Raw genomic sequence first — 27870 nt, 5'->3', positions numbered from 1 at the left:
TGGCTTCTTGATTTGACTCAATAGTCCCTGAATCATGGCTTCACTTGGCCAGTCTTTAACCTCATCTTGGTCAGGTTGCTATGGCAGTGCTGTTCCCAGGTCTGGTCCCAGATGAAGTAACTACCTTGCTGAGCTGTTACGTGAATCTTTTTAAGAGGCTCAGGCTAGGGGGAAAAAAGGAAAAAGATAAAGAAAAAAAAAAAGTTCATGCTAGAGCATACTTCTTTATTTTTTATTGGCTTTTGTAACAGCCTATTCTCTTGTATTCTTCTTTGTGTTTAGAAACACAGTAGTTTATGGTTCCTCTACCAAGCCCTGCCTGACACAGTATTTGATCCCAGGCATAAGTGCAACATAAGAGATCCTTAAAATATGTGGCTTTGGATTAGTTGTCAGGTATAGAGAATGATACTACAGGTTAGGACCTTGTGGGTCCTTGGCCAAACATTTGTTAAAATTGTCATATATAGTAATGTGGGAGGAAAATGTTCCACAGTGCCTATAGCTTTGAGGGAAGTAGTTCTATAAAAAAATAATGTTGGTACATTATATCGCTTCTGACTGTTTTTAACAAAGTATTATATAAAACAGATGATCTGTCACAGGCAAGATTTTTTGAGTGTGTGGGCAGAGATAAAAGATATGGAAAGATCTAGAAATTCGGAGCTTCACATGACAGAAAAATCTATGACTACCACTCTGCCCCAAGAGTCAGATGTTAAGGCCAAGCAAAGAAGCCAGTAAATAAGATAGAATTAATGTAATCACCAAGTTCAGAAAAAAAGTTTGAGTATGATTGTTGGCACATGAAATCAACTGGAAGCAAATAGACCAAATGCCCAATATATTCTGAGGTAATTATGTTACTAATTGAAGAAATCACAATTCTGGGCTGAAAAACCCATGTTTTTCTTGTTGTTGTTGTTTGTTTTTTGTTTTTTTTTTCCAATCCAAAAGTAACCCTCAAATTTCCACTCATGAACAAGCAGAAAATGGACAGGCAATGAGATGGGTAGCCTCGAGGGGGAAGTTACTCTCTAACATTCAGTTCACTTTTGGCCACAAGAGATGAAAGAGGAGAAATGACCTCTAAGAGAGCAAAACCCTAACAGGACAACAGAGGTCCTGGCAATGCGACACCCCCAGAATGCTAAGGCAAGGTCTGTATGAGGAATCTACTTCATTTCCAAGAAACAAGTTTTGTAATTCTAGTCACCAGAATCATTCTTCACCAGTGACCAGTTGTCACTGAGGGTCTTTAATGCCCCTGCTTTTTTGAATGTTAATATTAACTGTTTATTTTGTTCCTATTCATTCAGGTATCTCACAGTTAAAGAACTTATTCTGAAATCATATAGGTGAAATGAATTATTGTAAATCTTAGTCTAAGCATATTTTTTAATGCATAGGGAACAATGAAAGGGATCAGTTTTATGTCTCATTTATGTTTCTACTTTAGAAACATTGCAATTTTATACTCAATTGCATAATTTATACAAGAGTTAAATTATCCATTTCCTAATGTAACCAACTTAGTGTTATGAATAAATTTTAATAAATGCCTTGAATTATTCTAGGATTTTCATATTCTGCCAAATTTCTGTAGTTTGTGTAAATTATGACAAATACTTCCTCCTTATTTCCTAAATAATTGAGAAATAGTGATAAAGAGATCTAACCTTTAGGTGAATCCAAACACCATTATAATAAAATAGAATTTTTAGCTGTTTGCATGTTAAATGCAAGTATCTTGATTATTTGTTGGCTTCTACAGTTAATTTTGGTCACAAACTATGGGAATCAGGATGCAACCTTTGATACAGTAGGGGCAAATGAATGTAAGGTTTTATGCCATGACTCCCATTGCTTTTGGAAACTTAAAAAAACCTTTTTTTATTATGGTTATATCTTATTCATATCTTCTCTAAAAACCCTTTAAAATTATTGTTGAAGTCACTAATAAAAATAGCTTATCAATTTTATCAACAGCAAAGTTCTAGGCATTTTAGTAGGCATATTTGTTATTATTTATAATATACCAGTACTCTACTGTTATTTCAAATAACATAGTTGAACATAACTTAATAATTTCTCAAGGTACAATATGAATCTTTAAAATAAAACAAACTTAAACAAAGATAGTAAATAGAAATGCAAAATTATTAGTAAAGATGAGAAAGACATTCACCTGTACAGAAAATATACACTGAATTTATGTTTTCTTAAAAGACTACTCCATATACACAGAAAATTATACAATAGACCTTCCATGAGTTAGAAAAAAATTATCAATATTTTGTCCACTGTGATTTATTTATCACCTCCAGTTTTCCCCACACCCTTTTAAATGACAAAGAAATATAGACATCTTGGTCACATCACTAAGCCGAATTTAGCATAGTGGTATAGAAGGACTTAATTACCTATGATTTCATATACACATCTTGCAAAAATTTTGAGAAGACTTTTTTTTTTTGAGAGAGAGGGAGAGAGCACGAGTGGGGTGGGAGCAGAGGGGGAGAGAAAGAGAGACTCTTAAGCAGGCTCCACGCCCAACACGGAGCCCAACTTGATTCTCGGTATTACCACTGAGAGATTATGATCTGAGCCAAATCAAGAGCTGGTCTCTTAACTGACTGAACCACCCAGGCACCCTGAGAACACATTTTTTAAAAAGTTATTCGCCCTTGAAATTTATTCATTATTTCTTGCCTAATAATTTTAATTATAGTCAATATCTATCCTTTATTGCTCACATTTGAATCCATATTTCTCATTGCTGTGGAATGTGTCATTTTAACAGAGAAGAGAAGTTTCATTCCATCTCGAGTCCTATACCTCTAGAATCCTAGGAAGAGGAAAGGTGCACTTAAGTTAAAGGCTATTTTCTTATTTCTTAGGAATTGGGGAGGTCTTCTCACTTGAGGAGGATCAATAGTTCCAAGCAAAAGGACTAACAATAAACCAAATATATGTATTTATTTTCAGTCAGTATGCTAATAATTGTGGAATTTAAAAAAAATGTACTTGCAAAGTACATGGTTAATAAATATCAACAATTCATGCATTCATTCCAACAATTTTTATTAGGACCCTGTTATGTTTCATGTATTATGTGATATATAGATATAAAATCTTAAGAGGCATATTTACTCATTATTTCTCTTGGCAAACACTGGGGCACAGGAGTGAATAAGGCCCTGGTACTGTCATAGAACAAATGGAACCAAGAATAATAGAACCAGTTAGATGCTGTGTTAAAGATAGAGGAGCAGTGCTTCTGGGACCATAAAAAAAAAGTCTAAGAAAAGCATTAATTATGAAATGAAGAAGAGGGAGTGATAATGATCATTGTGACAAGTGTGAGGTGATATCTCATTGTGGTTTTGGTTTGCATTTCCCTGATGATGTGTAATGTTGAGCATCTTTTCATGTGTCTCTTGGCCATTTGGATGTCTTCTTTGGACACATGTCTGTTCAGAGCCTCTGTCCATTTTTTAATCAGAATTTGTTATTGTTGTTGTTATTATTGCTTTTGTTGCTGTTGTGTTATATGAGTTCTTTTGATATTTTGGATATTAACCCCTTACCATATATATAAGTGGCAAATATATTTTCCCATTCAGTATCTTGCCTTTTTATTTTGTTGATGCTTTTCTTTACTGTGCAAAAAAGCTGTAGTTTGATATAGCCTTATTTGTTTATTTTTGATTTGTTGCCATTGCCTTTAGTGTCAGATTTAAGAACATCCTTGTCAAGACCAATGTCAGGGAGCTTATCACCTATGTTTTCTTCTAGGAGTTTTATGTTACTGGCCTTACATTCAAGTCTTTCATCCATTTTGAGTTAATTTTTGTGTATGATATAAGGTTGTTCAGTTTCATTCTTTTGCATGTAGCTATCTGGTTTTCCCAATACCATTTATTAAAGGGACTGTTCTTTACCCCATTGTATATTCTTGCCTCCTTTATTTAAATTGATAACAAGTGTTGGCGAGGCTGTGGAGAAAAGAGAATCCTTGTGCACTTTTGGTGGAAATGTAATCTGGTGCAGCCACTGTGGAAAACAGTATGGAGGTTGCTCAAAAAATTAAAAGTAGAACTACCATAAGATTCAACATTCCACTACTGGGTATTTACCAAGAGAAAATGCAAACACTAATTCCAAAAATATATATGTACCCCAATGTTCATTGCAAGATTATTTATAGTAGCCAAGATATGGAAACAACTCAAGTGTTCATCAATGGACGAGTGGAAAAAGAAAAAGTAGTGTGTGTATGTCTCTCTCTCTCTCTGTCTCTGTCTCTCTCTCTCTCTCTCTCTATATATATATATGGACAAACAAAACAAAACTGATAGATATAGAGAACACATTGATGTGTGGGGCTAGGCAAAATTGATCGAAGGGGTCAAGAGGTACAGACCTCCAGTTATAAAATAAATAAGTCATGAGAATGTAATGTACAGCCTGGTGATTATAGTCCACAATATTGTACAGCAAACGAAAGATTTGAAAAAGTAAATCTTAAAAGTTCCCATCACAAGAAAAATATTTTTTGTAAAATTGTATGGTGACAGATGGTAACTAGACTTATGTGATGATCATTTTACAATGTGTACAAATGTTGAATCATTATTTTGAACATAATGTATGTCACTTATACTTCAATAAGAAATAAATGGAGAGGTTGTGGAGGGGGTGGTGATATGTAACAAAAGTTTTAAAGAGGAAATAAGAAATAATCTATGTGGTTTGAAGGGCAGAGAATAGTTTGGCAGAAGAATATTCAATGCAGACAAACTGGAGAAAACAGTGTTATATGATGACAATATTTTAGGTCAGAAAGGATTTGGAATTACATGCTGAAAAAGCTGGACTTCAATGTATAGGAACATAAAAAAGGAATTACATGATCATATATAGTTAATTTAACCATAGTTCATATGCCATATAGTGCCATATATCCACATTGTCAGATGTGTATCATTTGCTGAGCCAGATGACAAAGCTAGGCTCAGAGTGAAAACTACATATATTCCACTATAATTTAGCTTGATTTTCCCATGTTTTTGCTATTGAAGCCTATGGCCACAGCTAAAACTCTGACAGAGTAGGGACATTTTCCTCTTGCCCTCCTCGAGTCTCTGCTCAATTCAGGTTCATTCTTTAGTGGAGGAAAGAATTGCTGATCAACTTCCTGCAGCCTTGGGCACAGCTGGTATCTGCAATACTTTGGTGCGTGTCCAAGAGCCATGCAGAGAAGTGGCATAGCAGGGTGGAAGGGGAGCCTAGAAGTGATTTCTCCACTCCCTGGAGAAGTCTGTACTCAACACAGTGGCAGGGTGGGGAGGGCACTGGAAAGGTAGGTGAGGAAAGTGATTTCTGCAGTGACACAGAAACCTGCACCAAGGTTTCCATCCCAAGATTTAGGCTAGTCTAGTGTCTGATTTCTTGGGTCAAACTATCAGCCTGATTTTGTCCTATAATTACAATTGTGACCACAGCATTAGCTGCAAGGATTGCATTTACATCACTCCCCTTAGGCAAGTCTATGGATTTGTCTATCAATGGTTGTTTAGAGAGGGGGAAAAACATCCTCATGCATTCATGATTGTGGTTTGTAAATGCTGTACCCTTGTAACTCATTGTTCTGGAGTTTCCCTGGTGAGGAAGAAATTTCATATGGGTGTAATTTTGTCAGAGCTCTGGGAAGTGCTTACCACTTTTGACATGTGAGACATCACAGCCCTGGGAGAGAGCTGATTACCAAGTCATACTTGTTACGGCTTTCCAGGTGGCTGGGTATTTCTAAAGCATCTTGCCTCTCATACAGCTGTACTCACACTGTTTCTTTAGAACAGAGTCTACACTACACAGCAGCATGTGAAGAAGTACTGCCAGTTGTGCAGATCATTTATGCTTCATAATTAGGAGAATCAGAAAGGTAGTAGAGTGCAGTGGTTCCACTCCGTGGTTATATCGGATTATCCTTGGACTAGTCATTCTTCAGTAGTATTATTGTGGGCAATTTACTAAGCATTTGAAATCTCATTTCCATAATCTGTAAAAGGGGTTAGCAAGAGATCCCTCACAGACATTCCTTTATGCTGTTTAAAGATTTTTTTAGCGTATGCAAAGCATTTAGCATCCTCTATCAGGTAACTACTTCTCAGTAATTAATGGCTCTTATTCATATATCAAGTAAGTCTAAGTTTCAGATCTGGAATAAAATCTGAAGAATAAGAAACTTATAACACCTATTCACTTCCTTTGTAAAGCCAGCTTCCATTTATTTGCATTCTTCATTTTTCAGAAAAGAGGCATATCGTATCTATCGTCTATATAGAGTCAATCAATGCATCCCATTCATTGGTCTTTTTCAAATAAAAAAAACCTTTCTACAAGTGGAAAATTTTTGTTTACTTTTTTTGCTCAAAAATCCACAATTAGTTTTAAATTACTTATTTTGATAAATGGAAGAGTAGATTGCTGAAATTTTAGCAAAGCAATGCACCGATTGTAATCCATTAAAAGAAGTTGGAGCGTTATTGAAACAATCCTTTAAAGACCACAGTAAAACATTTGTTAAATTGCTATCATTACTATTAATTTTGATATCATTTTGACATATAGCATAGGGTATCTGGAACTTGACTTTATTGATGGGGTTAGAGGTAATTTACTTTCCTCAGTGCCTTCCTTGATCAATGAATTTAGAACTAGAGAGCTTACATTTAATTCTGTAAGCCTGTAAATCTATGTGAGTGTTTAAGCGTTGAGCATTTAAATACAATTAACTGGTTGGCAAGAATTTGGCAGGATTTTATTTCAATAACCGTTTATTTGTTTGTGTGTTTCCAGCTGGAATTGTACTGTATCATACTGAATGGTATCGATCAAGTCAGTTGGGTGACTGGTATGAACCCTCTGAAAATAACTCATCTCATATCCAGCACTGCTTGGCACTAGATCATTCATCATTGTGCACAGAGCATGAATGTCTGGGATTATTTTGCTTCCTTTTTGAGTGATAGTACTCTACTTAAATTAATAGAACAGTAAGAAAATGATCAGACTTTCCTCTGAAAATCTAGGGTAGTCATTACCAAAATTACTGTTCTGTCCTGAATAAGGAATAAATAAATGTTTTGGAATTCATGATTAAGATGATATAGTCAACTGATATTTCAGATTTGAAACCTAATGTAAAAGTAACATCTAAGGACAGGAATTATACAAAAAACTAACCAAATGTGCTATCTCCAAATGACTAATTTTTTTATTAGTATCTATTACTTAACATCCAAATACTATATTTCACCAAACTGTCCGGTAGCCTATGGATATTTTGGGGAAATTTAGAGAACATAATTGTTCATCTTCTTTTTTGAAGAAAGAAAATACCCTTGAGCTTAAATTCTCATCTTCAACACGGAGATCATAATACCTACTCATAGGACTGTTGAGTGTTAAATGAGAAAACATGTATCTGGTTCCTGAGAGACAAGCACAGGAACTATTTTTACAAAACATTTTTACTATTTCACTCTAACCTTAAAACCCTGGGGTTCATATCTTTTTTAATACTTACCTCATCACTCAAAATGCACACTGCACCAAGAAACAAAAACAAAAAGGAACAAAAGTGATATGGTGAGTGATTAAAGCCCACAAAGGTACTTCTTGCCCATAGACAGGCAGAGAAATGCAGATGAGATATCACTGGACTTTCTCCTGTTAGAAACACTTCCATGAATGTACTTAAGTTTTACATGAAAAGAAATGGGGAAAGGAAAGTTAAATTCAAGTTAAGGCATTGCTTGAAGGGCATCAATCAGACTGAACCTGATGTAAATGCTGGAATGCTTCTGTATTCCAAGTGACTTCTCAGGTTTTAAGAATCTCCTATCCTCTCAACTGGCAATTATTTCATAATAGGACCTAATGAAATTTTAAGAAGCCCTGTAATTTTTCAACAGAGAAAGATTGAGTAAGGACTAGACTAAGAATCATTTTAAAGACTGGAGGACATCAATGATGATTTATTCTAGTAATTAAATGATTTTTATACTTTCTTTAAAGGAAACATAATAGAGTTTGGAGTTCATAGACTAAGAGGGTCTAAGAAAAAACCCTGGGCATCTCAGGACCACCTATGATGCTCTAGATAGACAAGACCAAAGCTGGGTTTGGAACACAGGAATTCCCAAGCAATAAGTGAGAGTGGGACTGGCAGGTAGAACAAAGTCAGATGAACTTAAAAAGCTGACTCAGGTCAGGGCATCTGGGTGGCTCAGATGGTTGAGTGCCTGACTTCAGCTCAGGTCATGATCTCACAGTTTGTGGGTTTCGGCCCCATGTCCGGGCTCTGTGCTGACAACTCAGAGCTGGAGCCCGCTTCAGATTCTGTGTCTCCTTCTCTCTCTACCCCCCACCCCCCAACTCGTGCTGTGTCTCTCAAAAATAAATAAATGTTAAAAAAAATGTTTAAACCCGACTCAGGTCATTTTTCTTGTTGGTTTATTTCACATAAGAACTTCTTACAGCTTTATTTTTTTTAATGTATATTTATTTATTTTGAGAGAGCGAGAGAGAGAGATTGCAAGTGGGGGGGGGGGCGCGGCGTGAGGTAGAGAGAGCGAGACAGAGAATCCCAAGCAGCCTCTGGACTGTCAGTGCAGAGCCTGACCAGGGGCTCGATCTCACAAATCTATAGGTCATGAGCTGAGCCTAAATCAAGAGATAGATGTTTAATCGACTGAGGCACCCAGGCACCCCAGGACTTCTTAAAGCTTTAAAATGAATATAGGTATTGTGAGTTTTCAGGAAGGAAATCTAAGATGCTGTACTAGCTAAGTTTGACCGCAAAATGATTTTATTTTCTGAATGCCTATTAATGTCTTATATAAATAGTTGTTTTTCTATGGGATACAACTGATAAAATATGGACCTATAACGTTCACAGCCTCTTGAGATATCCTTTATAGGTCTCCTCTGCTTCTTGCTACTCCTAAAACTTACGGAGATTTTTTACCTACTTGGGGATCCTGTTGAATCATGAATCATATTTTAATGAAAACAAATATCAATTTGTTAATGAAGTATCTAGTGCAAATATCAAAATAGTTCTTTTTTAAGTTTATTTATTTTGAGAGAGAGAATGAGAGTGAGAGAGAGAGCACTCATGAGCAGGAGAGGGGCAGAGAGACGGAGAGAGAGATGATCCCAAGCAGCCTCCACACTGTCAGCACAGAGCCCACTAGGCTCCAACCCATATACCTTGAGATCACGACCTGAGGGAAAATCAAGTCAGATGCTTAGCCGACTGAGGTACCCAGCCTCCCCTCAAAGTAGTTTTACATTTATCTTTCTCCATTCCAAAGAACAAATTGAAGTGGAATTACATTATGAATCAATCACATCAGTTTTACAAAGTTGACTAAGTACTAAAAATGATTTGAATGTTGGTTGAATTATGTTCTAATGAAAATGAGAAGTGGAAATATACCTTAATTGTCCAATTACATCTTTTTAAAGTTATATATTCTTCCTGAATATATATGTAAAAGTAAGAATCACAAAAATGTTTTGAAATAAATACATATTTTCTCTAAGAAAATTATGTATCTATACCTAAATATCTCTTTAGCTGTCTTTCTATCTATAACGTTTTCAGGAAAAATTAAAGACATTATACGTTTTAGTAAAAGGCTTTTAAACTAAAATAAGTGGAGCTGTTTCAAAGATTAGAACAAAAAAAAAGGATTCAGAATTTCACTTCAAAATGTGGGCAATTGTTTTGGTTGTAAAAGGACGCTCTGGAAGGCTGAGTGGCGCTGCCAGAACCGAACACATCTGAGAAATCTCAGGGGAAGCGTCGTCCTCCAGAGATTTTCCGTTTGCTTTTCACTTCAAAGCAGCCAGGCTCCGCATCTTGATAATAAGCCAATGTGAACATCCAAACATCTGTAGTTTCTCCCTTCACATGCTTGACCCTTTTGCTGGCATGTCAGAATATGGCAATGTAAATCACAAAGAAAATGTTGCCCTTTTACTTTTGACTTCAGCACATCTCTCACTGAGTCAGATAATCGTATTTGTGTTACTTATTCATGGAATTAAAGAAGTAGCTATTTAAAGCTGGATGGGGTCATAGATTCTGATTTCTGCTGGTTTAGGGAGAATAAATGGGGGCACAGAAATGTTCAGTGACTTGCCTAATGACACACAGTGGGGAAGCCGACCGGCTCTGGTTGTCTCCTGCAAATCCCTTTGCTCCTTGAACTCTTCTCTACACGCAGTTCAAGGGCTGCTTTTTGGCACCGCCTTCACAGCAGCCCTGTGCCAGGCTCTGTAGGGATGCTCGATCCGAGTATAACGTGACTCTTTTTTGGGCCTGAGTAGCTAATGGTGTCGATTTTTTAACCAAATGTTTTTGAGGGACATTGTAAGATCATTTATTTCTAATGATTAATTTTCAAAGAGCTTCAGATGTATGTTTGCTTATACAAGAAGACAAAGGACATAGAATTAAACTAATTTTGTTAGTATATAATATCAAACAAAGTGACTTCAGGGTGATCTTTTTATTTCATTTTTTTAAATTGAGGCATACTTTACATACAATAAAATGTCAATGGAATGGGTTTATACCTACATTTATAATCGTATCTGTACCTACACATAAACTTACGTCTATATCTATATCTGCATCCACCTATTATCATTAGTCTCTCAGCCATTTGTGTTTTTTTTAAATGTTTTTATTTATTTCTAGGAGAGAGAGAGAGACAGCATGAGCAGAGGAGGGTCAGAGAGAGAGGGAGGCACAGACTGAAACAGGCTCCAGGCTCTGAGCTGGCAGCCAGCACAGAGCCCGACGCGGGGCTCGAACCCACGAACCGCGAGATCATGACCTAAGCGAAAGTCGGACACTCAACCGACTAAGCCACCCAGGTGCCCCTAGTCTCTCAGCCATTTGAAAGCAAGCTGTAGATATAATGCTTCTTCAGATATTTCTGTGAATTTCTCCTAAACTAAGGATTTTTTTTTCATTATTTCCATGTAACGCTTTGAATACTTGAATACAATAGCCAGCTTTTTAGCAGGCCAACACAGGACAGAGATATACAACACCAAGATAATAATAACATAATAAATATGATGTAATTGAATGTAATATATAATAATCAATAATATTATAATATATATGTGTTATTTTAACATAAATGTACGGGAATTATTGTTTATTTGAAAATTCATAGATTATTCTTTCTACTTTTCTCTTACATCAATGCTATTATTTATATAGGACTAGCTAACAGTGCCAACTAGCAGTAATTAATATTATTAATTAATATATGTGAAAATATCACAATATTTTATTATGTCTGTCTTCTGATATGGAAATTTAACCTTCTTCAAAAATTATTTTATATTTATATTTTATAGACTGTATTATTGTATATTCTTAAAATACATTTAAGTATTTTTAAAAGGAGAATGTTAAAACAACAAGGCTAATTACACAGGTATTAGATATACTTAATAAAAGTAACAATGTGTTTCTTTCGTTCACATGATACAGTAGGATTTTTTTTACTCTTTCTGTTTCTTTTTTTAATATTAGACTTCTGAACTGCCCACACCATTTAAGACATCTTCTTTCCTCTCTTCCTCCCTCTCTCTCTCATTTCTTTCTTTCTCTCCTTTGTTCCTTTTCTCCCCTCCCTCCCTCCCTTCCTTCCTCCTTTCCTCTCATCCTTCCTTCCTCTTCCTTCCTCCTCCCTCTTTCTTTCTTTCTTTCTTTCTTTCTTTCTTTCTTTCTTTCTTTCTTTCTTTCTTTCTTTAATGTTGTGGTAAAACTGAATACCATCAAACATAACATGTACTTTGACTTACACCCCTGCTTTTGCCAAGCCCGTATTATATGCATTACTGATGTCAGCCAAATGTGATGACATCAGGCTAAATATACTCTCAACCAAAGTTTTTTAGCATGAAATATTTAGAATTTTATAAGATGTTAATTTTTTAAAAAAGCTTTTATTGACATATAATTCCCATAACATAAAGTTAGCCATTTTAAAGTATATTTTTAGGGGAGCCTGGGTGGCTCAGTTGGTTAAGCGTCCAACTTTGGCCTAGGTCATGATCTTGCAGTTCCCACGTTCAAGCCCCACGTCAGGCTTTTTGCTGACAGCTCAGAGTTGGAGCCTGTTTGAGATTCTGTGTCTCCCTCTCTCTCTCTCTGGCCCTCCCCAACTCACGTTGTCTCTCTCTCTCTCAAAAATAAATATACCTTAAAAATATGTGTATATTCACAATGCTGTATAACTATAATGTCTATTTGGCTCCAAGATATTTTCAGTACCTCAAAAGGAAACCCTGTCCCATGAAGCAGCCCTTCAACCATTTCTTCTTCCTCCGGGCCTTTGCAATCACTAATCTGCATTTTGTCCCTATATATTTACCTCTTCAGGGATGTATTACATAAATGATGTTATATATAAAATGTGACCTATGGGTCTGGTTTCTTTTACTTGACATAATGTTTCAGGGTTCATCTATATTGTAGTAGGTATTGATACTTTTTCATTTTTTATGACTCAATAGTATTCCATTGTGTGTAGGTATCAAATTTTATCTATTCATCTGTTGATTGGTATATGGATTATGTGCACTTTTTGTCTATTGAGAATAGTGTTGCTGTATAAATTTATGTATATCTTTTTGTTTTGAATACCTATTTTTTTTTCCATGTGTATCTAGGAGAAGAATGATTTTAAAGCACAGAGGTAACTTACATTTGTGACATTGAAGGTGGATTTTGGAGAAGTTTTGGTTTTAGTAAAGAAATTGAGAAAAATGTCTTTCTTTAAGTTGACTGCACTGTTTTGGTGACTTTTGGGTTCTGAAGCAATCTTATTTCCAAAAATTGAATCTTTTTGCTCTATAGTTTTGTTATAACCTATACATAATTTTGAATAACTAATATACAGTCAGTTCATCATGTTCTTATGATCTTTTCAAATAATACCAACATTTTTGGGGAACTAAACATATTTTTTTACTGTAATCCTCTTAATAATTTTCATTCACAATGTATTTCAAGTTAGAGAAGGGCAGTTGTATTGTAGATTTGAATGTTGCTGAAAGTAAAATTTAAAAATTCTCATCCCAAGAAAAAAAATGTAACTATGTATGGTGATAGACAGTAATGATACTTACTGTGGTGATCATTCTGCTCTGTATACAAATATTGAATCATGCTGTTCACCTGAAACTAATGTAATGTTGTATATCACTTATAGCTTAATGAAAAATAATGGATTACAGAAGGGCATTCTTATTGTTCAACATTTTTAAAATATTATATTTCATCAGGTCAGCATTTTAACTTAAAAAAAAATTTCTGGCAATAATGATAGTCATCTTATAAGCCCCTGTCTGAGCAGACTCTCTCCTTCAATTTCTATAAAGTCAAATGTCTCATTAAGTGCTTTCATACATTTTGAGGAAACTGAAAATGACCCCCAGTTGTAAAATCTTCGATAACACAGGCAGGAGAATCATATCCATTTTAGTAGTATTATGTACAAGGTATGCAATACATTTAGAAGGAAATACCATTTTCTTTGGTAAGAAGGTTATAGGCTGAATGGAATTTACCAGATAGTACATTTACACTGTCTGCTGAATTTACAAGTATGTAAACAAAGCCTAATTTTTATATGGGCATGATACTAGCAATTATTTGTTTTATGTTTTCTGATGTTTTCTTGAAATCATTTTAGAATTCAAGACTATAATTTGAAACTCCATATTTAAAATCAAAGTACTTAAGGGGCTCCTGGATGGCTCAGTCAGTTAAGCACCTCCCTCTTGATTTCCCCTCAGGTCATGATCTCATGGTTCATGAGATTGAACCCATTGTCAGGCTCTGTGCTGCCAGCGTGGAGCCTGCTTGGGATTCTCTGTGTCTCCCTCTGTCTCTGTTCTTCCTCCACTCGTGTGAGGGCGTGCACACACACACACACACAAACACACACACACACTCTCTCTCTCTCTCTCTCTCTCTTTCTCTCTCTCTCTCTCTCTCTCTCTCTCCAAATAAATAAATAAATAAATCAAAGTGCTTAAGAGCTCAGGAGGGAGGAAGTTCATAATTTTTTTATTGTTGCTATGATTTGATGCATCACTTGATAGAAAATGTGATCATTGGCATGATCTTACATAATCAGCTCTTCACTATAAAGGGCTAATACATCTGTCATCAAAATCTCTCCTTTTGTTTACCCACAGGACAGTTTAGTTGCAACCTCTGCTATAGGAAATGTCAATTTACTCAGTTTCACAGATTAATTAAGCGAACAACACAGTAATGTGTTCCTGTGGTATGCCCACGTTAATTCAGTGCTATGATTTGCAGTTAATTGCTAATATTCTTTGGAGAGATGAAAACTGTTGATTGATTTAGACGAGCATGCCTGTCTCAACCCATGCTCATTAGATTCACTCTTCGTATTTGCTTTCACAGATCTTTCTCTACTATGCCCCATCCCAATTATTTTGTACCGTAGTCTCTCTTTTGCTTGTTCACCTCCCTACTCCATTTGTATATGTCCATCTTAAAATAATAGATCAGTTCTTTTTCAGGGGTATTTGCGTCATGCTGGCATACATACTGTGATCATCCTCATTTTCCTTATTGGAACCCTTAAAAAAATAATCCTAATATTCACAGTGTTGAAAACTAAACTAAAGCTATTTGGATACAAAGTGCAACAGTTATTCCACAGGAAGTGTCATGGATGAACTGTTGACATCATGACTATAACTCACATACATTGCACAGTTGTCACATCATTCAGAATGAAACAATAACAAATGCTCTATAATCGAGACCCACAAATCATTCTCAATATCAGAAGTAAAGTGTAAAACACCAGGAACTATGGAAGGGGGATAATCTGTGTTGTATCTGTGATGCAAAAACAGTGTTGCTTTCATCCTCCATTATTTGACTTGTAACATGGGTTTTGTAACTTTCCCCCAACCTCCTACTTGTGTCCTCAAAAGCAAGTGGTCTTTTGAGATTTTTATGTGACTGGGGAGAAGTTTCCCATAAAACTGTACTTTCTGCGGTAAAATCTAGATAGTCTTGGGCATATTAGGTAGCCAGACTATGTTTAAATCAGATGAACAACACTACCACTCAGTTCACAAACGTCATGCACATTTCTCCATCTGTTTCTATTTACATCCATGTGGATACTGTTCCTTTTCTCTTTCTGGTCCAGGATCATACGTAGCATTTACTTGTCATGTCATAGCAGTTTTCTTAATGTGGAAGAGTTTTCCAGTTGCCCTCTTCTTTCATTACCTTGGCAGTTTATTTTTTACGTAAAAAGAGAATTTGGTGTTTTCCTCATGATCAGATTTAACCCTTGTATTATTTGCAGGAATCCCACAGAACTGACAATGTGTTAGTCTCAATACATCACATCTAGAGGCACACACTGTGGACCCATCCTGCTAATGGTGGTGGTGACCGGATCATATGGTCAATTTCATGTTTGCCAAAAATTTCACTAGGATTTTCCAATTTATAGTTGATAAATATTTTATTGGAAGATACAGTAAAACCTTAGATTGCAAGTAACTTGTTCTGTGAGTGTTCTGTAAGACAAGCAAACATTTCTAATAAGTTTTAACTTGATGAATGATATCTTACAGTACAAGTAGTACATGATGCCAAATGTCACATGATCACAACTGAGCCTATGGGTCTTCTCTCTCTTTCTCTCCTCACTGAGGGATTGTGGGTGATTATCTCCCAAGCTCCGATGCTTGATCTCAGGCTGTGCTGTTTGGCAGAAATCAATGATTTTTTCAGAGCTTTGGAAGGTGCCCACAACTGGCACTAGTGTATTTTTTGTTACTTCAAAGCACCTATTGACAGTCCTTTGCTATTCCATACACAGGTCAGTTTAGGAATGCTTTGCTTCATTCTAGGTCAGTCTACCTGCAGATATAGACCCTTTCCTCTGCTGCCTTATTGACAGTTACATTAAATACAGTACACATTAATACTGTACTGTAGTCAACATCCGTGCGGGCATATACAATGGCCCCCATGCAGAAAAAGGTTGAACAGAAAGACAGTAAAAAGGAGATGATTACCGTGGAAGTTAAGAAGGAAATCATCAAGAAGTATGAACGAGGTATATGAGTGGCTGAAATTGCAGTATTTTATAAGAAGTCTATGTCCACATCTCATCTACAAAAGAAGAGGAGAAAAAGGAGGAAAAATCCCTCACTTTAAATGAGATTAGGAAGATGTGTAAAATGTGGGAAACAGTGCAAAATTCTGTAGAAAAGTACCACCCAATTAAGGCTGTAGCAGTGCGAGCAATGAATCACATCACAAAGCAAGGTCACATTTCCACAAAATTCTGAAAAGGAGTCAAAAACAACTGTCAGTAGATACTTCCTTGTTAAATTTGCATGAAAAGAAGATTCCATTGAGCCAATTGAGGGCAGTGATTCCGTTATTGATAGTGACAGTCCTCCTACACAATAACCCTCCTCTCTCTCATCTCCCTCACAGTAGCTACGAAGGTTTTCAAAGTTAAGTTCAGGTTAGTTTGTTTATTTTTCTTTATATTTTGTATTTTCTTTACTATTTGTGTTATATTACAGTATTTTAATCATTTTTATCTGAATATTTTTGGGTTGTGGAACAAATCACCTGAGTTTCCGTTATTTCTTATGGGGAAATTTGCTTTGATATACAAATGCTTTGGATTATACGCATGTTTCTGGAACAAATTATGCTCACAAACCAAGATATTACTACACTCAGAATCTAGGACAATATTCTGCTCTTCATAAAACTTTTACGCATCAGCCTGAACATCCATTGAAGATTTATGTGAACCACTGTGTTTCTTGTCTAATTGTGAATTTGTATTTCTGTCATTTCCTTTGTATCTATTAGTTGTCTTTCTTTTTTAAGAAGGTACTTTCCCTTTTATTGAAACTTAAAAAAAATTATATCAGCATGGACTCATGGATTCTTGTTTTAATCAATGAGTTGTATTTTATTACTATCACTATTAATTTTGATGCTGAAATTGTTTTATTTTAGCACGTGAGCCCTTTCTGCATTCTTTTGACATACTGCCGTCATTTTTTGGCACTTACTTTTTCTGTTTGCACAAAATTGTGCAAGCTCATCGTGTGTTTTTCTTCACTCAGCCATGGAATCAGCCATTTCTCACAAGCTGTAGATTCTTAGAATTTTAAAAGATGGCATTTAGAAATAATTGTGTTTCAGCAAGTAGAGATTTATGAAATAAATGTATATACATATGCACATATATATCTATTTCCCTATCTATATATTTATGATTAATAACCTTAACTGAAGTTCAAACTGCTACTTTAATTTCCAGTGCAGTATCTCAGAATTTTTTCCAGTATTTGCACATTCCATATTTGTCAATCCTTCTCTGACATGGAAGAACCTGGCTTCCATTACCCTCAATTTATTCACTTATTTGTTCAATCCCTCCCCAGAACTTTGCTATTGGACACTCTATCATTTCTTCTCACTTGACCCCCAACCCTACTGTCACCTTGCTAGGTGTTAGGTCTGCCTCACCTCTGCACGTCACGCCCATCATCACCTTTTCCTCAGCTGCCAAGAAGATGGCTGCCTCCACACAGCTCTGTCAACTCTTTGGTACTTGTTCCTGCTCATCCTTCAGCTCTCTGCCAACTTTCTCAGACTTGAGTAGGCTACCGCTTCTTTAAAGTTACTCTGCTGTCCCATGGAGATACTTGGGAAAATTGCACGTACATTTTGCATATCATCACTTACTCAGTTCATCTACACTCTTTTTTTTTTTTTTCCTTAGGGAAGGGAGATATGCCCTGCAAATAATCAGGCAGCAGTTATTCAGAATTACTCAAATTGTGTCTGAGATTCGATGACTAATCAATGGGAGTATTTTGGTGAGTATCCATTTTTATTGCCTGTGATGTATGTATAACGTATGGATGGATGGATTTGGTCATTCATTTATTTCCACTTAAGATTAGATGTCCTTTCCTTTCAATTGAGAGGTGACTGAAACGTGATAGTACATATATTATAGAGTCCTACTTTATACCTTACTTTGGGCCTCTTATAGAGGAAAAATATTTTTCCTTTAGACATGGGCCACATGAAATCAAAGCTAATAAAACTATTTTCTGAAAGTATCTTCTAACCTTTTCAACACTTGGCCCACTCATAAACACCATAAGAAAATCAGACTCGTCAAGAGTACTCAGGTTGGAATACTGGATTCAGAGAATAAAGAAGTTTATTTTATATGTTTAAAAATATTTCTATGTAAAAGTTGGACAGAATTTCAATTGCTTCTTATAGAAGTTGTGGTAAGTTATTTTTGACAGGACTGTTTTCATCATTATTGAAATTATGCTTAAAATTATATTACTCATTTTATTTCTAACTTGTGAAAAATATATTTTTTCTTGATCTGATTGTAAAATGTCTATTAATTTCATTAGTTGAGCCAAAGAAGTTGCTTTTGTCCTTGCTGAGTTTTTTATGTATTTTGTAATATTGCTGAATTGTTATAACATAAACTATCTATTTATGAGCTACTGTTCAGAGTGATGAATTATTTTCTACATTACCTATAATATGTTTATTAATCAGTTGAAATTAAGTTTTTTGCCAGGCATTCTAAAATTATATATGAATTTATAATGTGAATATATATATAAATTCATCTATCATGTTTGAAGTAAGCTTTGAGAAATTAAAAATATTAGAATAGTCATAAAAATAGTAAGAATGCATTCTCTAAACAAGAAAAGAAGGATGTGCAACTTCCTAAAAATTATGATTTTTAAAATATTAATGACCTTAAAATATATCCTGTTATATAAGTAGCAAAGAATGTGAATTAATCTATGTAACTTAATACTTACATGGAAACAGGTGAGTGTGAATATATTGTTTGTAAATTCTGTTTATTAGTGTGCTTGTAATTGATTTGTAAATTTGTCATTAATAGTAAATTAAACTTTACCAATATTGAGAATGTTTTCTAGATTATGGAATATTTTAAAAGAAGCCTAGATTAATATAACTAGATACAATGAAAAAGAAAACTGTCATCTTGGATTATTTCTACAAAACACTTAAAAATAAGTTATTATAGTATATATTGCAAAGAAAATGTAAGCAGTTTTGATTGTGAATAAACTAAATACAAAAGGGATTATTTTGTAGATTTTTAAATAAGTTATTTCGCAGTGCTTAAAAATAATTTATTTCTGAAATTTGATAAATATATTGCTAGTGCTCACTATTGACTTAAAATGACTTAATCAACATATCTTTATATATACATTTATTTATTTATTTATCATTTTAAATGTTTATCTTTTAGAGAGAGGGAGAGAGAGAGAGAGAGAGAAGGAAAGGGGTTCAAGTTGGGTAGGGGCAGAGAGATAGGAAGACACAGAATCCAAAGCAGGCTCCAGGCAACCATGTGTCAGTGCAAAGCCTGATGCAGGGCTTGAACTAGTGAACTATGAGATCATGACCTGAGCTGAAGTCGAACACTTAACCAACTTAGCCACCCAGGTGCCCAATCAGCATAACTTTAAATGTGGTTAAGGGTTAGCATCACCAAATTGCTTAGCTAAATTATGATGTATTCAAAATTTAAGAAAATTTAAATATTATGAATTTATATTGAGTCTAACCATCAATTCTATCTCAATCTAAAGCAAATATTAATTAAATGATGTTGCATGTCATTGTGTGTTCAGTCATACCAGGGAGTTCAGAGGCCCTTTTTCTTGTCTTCATCAGAGCAGTTACCTGTTTTGCTTCATTAGCTTCTTCCTGTACATTTCATGGAAATTGTCTTCTTAGCCTGGAGCTTTTGAATTAGTTTATAAAGTGGGAATTCATTAAATCATATGGCCTAAACTCTACCAATATTGAGAACATTTGCATTGCCTAAATGGCTTCAGAATCTTTGGGATCAGATTGGTATACAGTCTAATCAACTTAAAGCACATACTTTTGTATTATTAACACTGAATATGAGAGGGGGCAAAGTTGAATACAAGTAAATAATTTATTAAAGTAGATACTTTAACTGAAATTCTGAATCCCTTGGTACCTTATGTTTTATCTATGGAGCAATTCTACCTCATTTTCTTTGTAAGGAAATGGAAAGTTGTGGTGTATACCTTATAGTATATGTATCCGTGTGTGTGTGTGTGTGCACACACACACGTGCACAAATGTAGTATATCATGAAACAGTTTTCTAATTTTGTAGCAGTTGCTGTTGGTACCTGGCCCAAACCCTCTGGTCTTTTACATTCTCACTTAATTTCCAATTGCCACCCACTTTTCTTTGCCTGAGGATTTTCTCTGATAGTCAAACCTTCTTGGCCTCCATCTGGCAGGCTGAGAATGTAGGAGAAATAATGGCCGCTAGGAAGAGCTGTCAAATAATGACTAATGGGTGATGATTTGTTGATACTTCAGCTTTCTCACCTATGAGGTGGCATAATTGTGAAGCACATGTCTATATTTCCCGCCAAGGTGAAACTCCTTTTTCAGTGGTAACTTGCTCAGTAACACACCCTTTGAGTCCTGACCTTTGTCTGCTCCCTTACTGTCTCCATTATCCCTGTTTCCTGGTATCATCTCTCAAGTAAACTACTTGTACGTGAATCTGTGTGTCTGGTTCTGTGCTGGGGGTAAACAATACTAACTCAAATAATTGTTCAGTCAACAAATATTTATGAATAGCTCACTCTGTGAATAAAATAGAAAAAAAAATCCTTCCTCATGGGGTTTACAGTCTAGTAGAGAGACCAAATAAATAAATATATGATTATATCACACATAAGATTATATAAAAAATAAAGACATGCATATATGTGATTATATCAAACATTGATAAGCACTACAGAAAATATCAAGGCAGGGAAAACAACTGTAGAGTGCATTGTAACTTGCAGTAGGGTGGGTAGGGAAGATTTTACTAAGATCATTTGAGCAAAGCCTAGAAGGAGATGAGGTGCATGCCATAAGGCGGAACATGATCCCATTCTAACAAACTTCAAATTATATCTTTTTGTGTTTATTTTTTTATAAGTATGATTTTATTTAAAAATATAATGACAACATAGTATTATATCAAATGGAAAGTAAAAAATCTGACGTATCAAGGAAGGAAGGATCATGGAAGTCAAATATATTGCACCTTGACAGAGACATTTCAGTCTTTGACTGTATCAGAATGGCTCTATCCACGTGACTCCCACAGCAAATATAGTTGTATCAAAAGGTCCTGCTCTGAATAAGATAATGTTGCTTCCCTCAATAGACTAGATTTTAGATGCACAAACTAATACAAAAATGTATTATATTTAATGAAAAGGAAGAGTTCAGAATAATAAGGATTTAATCTATGAAAGTGCAGATCAAAGAAACTTTTAGACAGATGCTAGTACATGGATAGCATATTGAAGATCAATCAGACAAACAAGCCAGGACATTCTGGATTTGAAGAATAGGTCCAGTGCTGTGAAATCATGTGGTAAATGCCTTACCCTTGTTAAGAATTGTAGGTGCACACATTTCCAAGATTATGGGATGCCATACAGGTGAAGTTGAAAGAGGTAGGAGTCAGATCATGAAGGACGTGGGTGCCTGGCTGAGGGGCTTGTGAATAATTGGGCACAGGACACATGGCATCATTAGGAATGTGTTCCAAACATCTTCTGGCTGCAGTGTAGAACAGCAGTTGGAAGGAGCAAGGAAGAGAGTTTGGGCATTTAGTCATAGTGAGTACGATGAAGATTCAGAAGGAGAAGCATGAGGAACCGACAGGATTGCCTGAGTGACAGTGCAGGTGTCTGAATGGTGTTCTTGGTGGATACCCAATGACTCCAGAAAAACTTTTCATTGCTTCACAGTATTAGTACAATCTGCTTCTACTTATTTATCATGTTACTATAGTATTTTATTCCTGGATTGATGGAAATTAAAAGATTGAAGTAAGTTGGATAATACTTGTTGGAAAAGTCTTTTAATTAGTTTTCCAAATGAAATGTTTCCATCTTCTTACATTTTATTCTGTAAATGACCAGGCATTTGTCTAGTTAATGATGCTACAAATAAAATTTACATATATAAGTGAAACAGAACTTTAATTTTGATTGTGTAATAGGTGTACTTTGATCATGTTCCCTTCCTCATGAGAACTCTATACACTAAGACAATCCTGTTTTAAAGGTGAGAAGCTGAGGATCATTTTTCTATTGTTCCATGATTCATAAGTGGTGAGACTGAGTGATTTACTCTCTTTTGTTCTTGATGACAAAACCCTACACCTCTTCCTAACACTAACACAAAAGTTCAAAAGTAAATGAACAGTCTGCTGTTTGTATATATGATTCTAATTAGATAAGGCCTCTGTATTTTTGGTGGGATAGTAAATCATAAGGCCCAGTTGAAACTCTTCAATTTGGGCAAATGATAATTATTTCAAACAGGAATAGTTGGTTGAGACTAAGCCCAGGGATTCTGATGATGCCATTGTGGAAAGGCCAATTATGATCTAAAGGTAAATGAGGGGTGTCTGGGTGGCTCAGTCGGGTAAACATCTGCCTCCCTGATTTCAGCTCAGGTCATGATCTTACAGTTAATGAGTTCAAGCCCCCTCCCATCTTCCTCTGTGCTGACAGTGCAAGGCCTGCTTGGCGTTTTCTCTTTTTCTCTCTCTGTCCCTTCCCTGCTTGTGCTCTAAATAAATAAATAAATAAATAAACTTAAAAAAAAAGATAAGTGAGATTTCAAGTTGAGTGACTTTTATCAGTGACGTTTGCCGTAATACTCCTTTGGTTTTACATTCTGATCAAAAAGTTAGAAATTTTTGCTCAACTAGAACATGTAGGCACATAACTTTTTCTGAAAAAGGTGTTAGTGAAGTCACTTTATATAGAAATACAATACAAAAATCTATAATTCATGATTTCATATGAGGTATGTAAAAATTACAGCATGTATGGAAACGTGCACATATGTATATATGTACACTCACAAAATTATATATAAATTCATATGTGAATGCTTGTTATTTAATTCAATTCATAGCAAGGAGAAATAGAAGGACATTTACTAATATTGCTGAATGTTTACTTAGTCACTCTCAAATTTGTATTGACACAAGCATGATCAGACGCAATTATATAGAGATAAAATTCCATGGACTTACAATCAAAGTCCCTTTGATATGTGCATAAGAATAATTTAAGCAAAGAAAAGTGTTTTTAAACAATGATGTCAGATATCCTTTTAGAACAGAATTACCAATTTCAACACCATTAAAATAGGTCAGTGTTGGCTTTACAACTTCTTACAAGGTTATTAATTATTATAAAGGAAGTAACATTTTAAAATCATAACAAACATTTTTGTTGAGATCACAAAGGTTTTTTAAAAAATAGACCATTTTCAAAACCACTTACATCATCAGTGTGTGCTGCCTATGGGTGTTCTGGCCCCAGTGTAGTGATCACTGCAGCCAAGTACAGGATCACAGAAGATGGGATTGATGGGGGCTGGAGATTGTTTCCATAGTTCTTACTTGCCTTCCAGGGCTTCAGGAAACACACCTGTCAGAGTCATTGTTTGAAGAAAATATGATCATGTCTCTTCTCTCCTTAAAACTCTTTAATGGTTTTTAATTGTTTTATAATCTGAAGTCCCAAGATACCTTCAAAACTTCCAGCATGATCTGCAGCCTTCTTGCTCTACTTCTTGGCTTCCCTCACCGTATTTGAGCCACTGGGTTTTTCTGAGTTCCATCTTGGACCTTCATGCGTGTGCATTCCTCTGTCAGGAATGCATGTCTCTACTCCATGATTTCAAACTTAACTGTTTCCTTTTCTTTTCTTTTTTTTTTTTTTTTTTAAGTTTATTGGGGTGCCTGGGTGGCTCAGTCGGTTAAGCCTCCGACTTCGGCTCAGGTCATGATCTCACGGTTTGTGGGTTCGAGCCCCGTGTCGGTCTCTGTGCTGACAGCCAGCCTAAGCCTGGAGCCTGTTTCAGATTCTGTGCCTCCCTCTCTCTCTGACCCTCCCCTGCTCATGCTGTCTCTCTCTCTCAGAAATAAATAAAACATTAAAAAATTTTAAGTTTATTTATTTTGAGACAGATAGAATATGGGCAGAGGAGGGGCAGAGAAAGAGGGAAAGAAAGAATCCAAGCAGGCTCCATGATGTCAGTGCAGAGCTCAACGCAGGGCTCCATCTCACTACCTGTGAGATCATGACCTGAGTTGAAATTAAGAGTCAGATGCTAAACCAACTGAGCCACCCAGAAGCCCCAAACTTAACTATTCTTTCAAGTCTTAACTTGAATACTGTTTTCTCTCTAGAAATCCTCTACCGAATCCACAGTTTAGGCTGAAGTCTTCTGTAATATATTTTCATAGTATAGGACACTTCTCAGAAAGAACACTTTGGCACAATTGAAGTTGATTAGATATGTGTTTAGAAGTGATTGTGTAATGGCTATTTTCTGAGTCTAAAGCCCTTGCGGCACAGAGGCTCCTGTGTTCAGCCGGCTATTTAGTAGGAACACCTATTAGAAGGTGCTTGTGGATTAATTACCATGTGATAGTAGTTTCATGTAAAAGTGTTTGAAGATTCCGGGGTGTGATCTCACAGTTCATGAGCTTGAGCCCCACGTTGGGCTCCTCACTGGCAGTGCAGTGCTTGTTTGGGACTCTCTATCTCCCTATTTCTCTGCCTCTACCCCACTCACTCTCTGTCTCTCTCTCTCTCTCTCTCTCTCAAAATAAATAAATAATAATTTTTTAAAAACTTAAAAAGAAGTGTTTTAAGATTTTAAGCAGCTCGGGAAGCTTTTCTTTTGTAGACAAGCCCATTAAAGAATAATGAAGAAACATTTCCTTGTTTGACATGTGTATGGGGTCCTCTGTCATTTTAGTTCTTGCCTAATTTGTTACTGTTTTTAAGAGTGGTATCAAAGTGGGCGGTTGTATGTATGTATGTATTTCAGAAAAACACACATTTATTCAGCATCATGATCAGACTATTACAGTTAGCAATCAACAGCATGGGTACAAAAAAAAAATCTACATAAACCATTTGTTGGAATGCTTTACACTTTCCAAAGAACAGAAACTAAAATAACCTGTTATACAATTCTTCACAAATACAGTCTTTGAGGGGCGCCTGGGTGGCTTAGTTGGTTAAGCGTCTGACTTTCGCTTAGGTCATGATCTCACGGTTCGTGGGTTCGAGCCCCACATTGGGCTCTGTGCTGACTGCCAGCTCGGAGCCTGGAGCCTATTTCAGAGTCTATGTCTCCCTCTCTCTCTGACCCTCCCCTGCTCATGCTGTCTCTCTCTCTCTCTCTCTCCTAGAAATAAATAAAAAATATTAAAAAACAAATACAGTCTTTGAGGTTTTTGTCCATACACATGAGTATTGGCTAAAACATGTCTTCTTTGTAGCAGCTAGGCCCTGCCACCACTGTGCTTGGCTGATTTCACAAATCTGCTGTAACCTGTAGTTTCCCCGTCACTTCTCTGACTCTCCTCTCCTACTAAGCTTTGCTTCCTGCCAATAATTAAAACCTTCTGCCACTGCCATAGCTACTGCTGCTATTGGAACCACCATAGCCACCTTGGATTTGTGGTTTGGCAAAGTATTGGCCTCCATTGTAATAGGGGCCAAAGCTTCTGTTCCAAAATTTCCTCCTTTCATGGGTCCAAAATTTGAGGATGGATGGTTTTAATTGCCAAAATCATTATAGCTTCCACCACCCCCAAAGTTGCTCCCACTACCACCGCCAAAGCTGTCACCACCTCTTCCGTTGTTATAGCTGTCATAGCTGACACTCCCGTCTTAGCCATTGCTCTGGACTGCCATATGCTTTGCTTCCTCCAGAGTAACCGGGGCCACCTCGTCCATAAAGACCATCATTACCAAATCCATTATAACCATCCTCACTGACACCATATCCCCCACCACCTCGACTGCCACAAAAGCCACCACACCCACTGAAGTTTCCTCCACAACCAAAGTTGTCATTCCCACCAAAACCACCCCCGAAGTTTCCAGAACCACTTTGACCTCTGTCTGGAAGAAGAACTAGCCATCTCTTATTATATAGAGCCTTCCTTACTTCACAGTTGTGGACATTCAGAGCATGGTATTTTTGAATGACAATCTTGTCTACAGTGTGATGGTCATCAAATGTTACAAAAGGAAAGCCTCTCTTTTTGCCACTGCCTCTGTCATTCATAATTTCAATCACTTCAGTTTTCCCATACTGTTCGAAATAATCTCTTAGATAATGGTTCTTCAGTTTCTTCTTTAATGCCACTGACACAAATCTTTTTCACAGTTAAGAGGGCACCAGGTCTTTGAGAATCTTCTCCGTGACAGCCCTCTTTGGTTCCACAACTCTTCCATCCACCCTGCGTGGCCTTGCATTCATGGCTGCGTCCACCTCCTCCACAGGGGCATATGTCACAAAACCAAAGCCTCTGGAGTGCTTGGTGTTTAGACCTCACTACCACACAGCCTGTAAGTGTTCCCCATAGCTCAAAATGACTCCTCAGACTCTCATCGGTTGTTTCAAAGCTCATACCTACAATGAAAAACTTCCGCAGCTGTTCAGGCTCTTTGGGAGGCTCTGACTTAGACATGACGGTGGTGGGAGAGGAGACTTTAACGATGCACTCGGCTGCATCCACCGGCAGAAAGGAGTAATCTAAGGAACATATCGCTGGGCTGCTGTATTTATATACCATTGGTTCTCAACCAGGGTCATTTACTTCACAGGACATCTAGCAATGTCTGGAAAGGTTTGGGATTGGCACATTGAGGGGTGGTACTGTTATCTAGATAGAGATGCAGCTAAAATTCTACAACATATAGTGGAAGTACTCAAAGAATTATCCAGTACAAATGTCAATAGTGCCAAGGTTGAGAAACCCTAATATAGAGAATGGAACTCTGAATCATTCTGTCCTGGGTAAATATAGTTTGTATAGTTCAACCTGAAAGAATGTTATTTTAAGCTAATTAATTTATGTTTGGTACTCATATAGACATGAATGATATTCTTGTTTCATAATGTATATCTGGTTTATTTAGAGTTCAGTACAAATGGCTTTCTATACTAAACAATATCTTGCACATTCCTGACATTCATAAATCTTTGTTGAATTGAATTTTATTTGGCACATCATTCCAGCTTGTCAAGACCATTTTGTATCCAAAACCTAATGTCTAAATTAGATCTAACTTGCTAGTTTCATGTCAAGCACAAAGTTAATCAGTATGGCATCTATACCATTGATGAAATAGTGAATAAGACCATACATTAAAACAAAATTCTGGGAACACTGGGGTGGCTCAGTCGGTTGAACATCCGACTTCGGCTCAGGTTATGATCTCCCAGTTGGTGAGTTCAAGCCCCACATAGGGCTCTGTGCTGAGAGCTCAGAGCCTGGAGCCGATTTCAGATTCAGTGTCTCTCTCTCTCTTTCTGCCCCTCCCCCACTCATACTGTCTCTCTCTCTCTCTCAAAAATAAATAAACATTTAAAAAAATAAAATGAAATTCTGGAGATTCTGTTATGAAATATAAGCATTTTTAAAATTACCATTTCATCGTAGTGGTGTGTACTTTGCCCTGTGATTCCTGCTTTGTTTAAGTTTGGCATTCATTGATGAAAATAATGTGATTATACTTTCCAGAAGATTTTATAAAT

The 27870-nt window shown here is 36.1% G+C and overlaps 1 long non-coding RNA gene across 2 annotated transcripts; it reads right to left on the bottom strand.

Moving 5' to 3' along the window:
- Positions 1-27870, bottom strand: LOC120249033. Of its 2 annotated transcripts, none has more exons than XR_005532754.1 (3): positions 27763-27870; positions 23586-23732; positions 1-164 (listed from the first exon to the last, which is right to left on the bottom strand). It is a non-coding gene; the product is annotated as an uncharacterized LOC120249033 (long non-coding RNA). The 2 variants fall into 2 exon arrangements; XR_005532755.1 differs by lacking the exon at positions 1-164 and adding an exon at positions 17218-17300.

Source organism: Hyaena hyaena, unplaced genomic scaffold (assembly GCF_003009895.1).
Source record: "Hyaena hyaena isolate Hyena2069 unplaced genomic scaffold, ASM300989v1 scaffold_625, whole genome shotgun sequence".
Lineage (NCBI taxonomy): Eukaryota > Metazoa > Chordata > Mammalia > Carnivora > Hyaenidae > Hyaena > Hyaena hyaena.
Note: the sequence above shows the minus strand (reverse complement) of the source record. Positions and strands in the feature narration are given on the sequence as shown.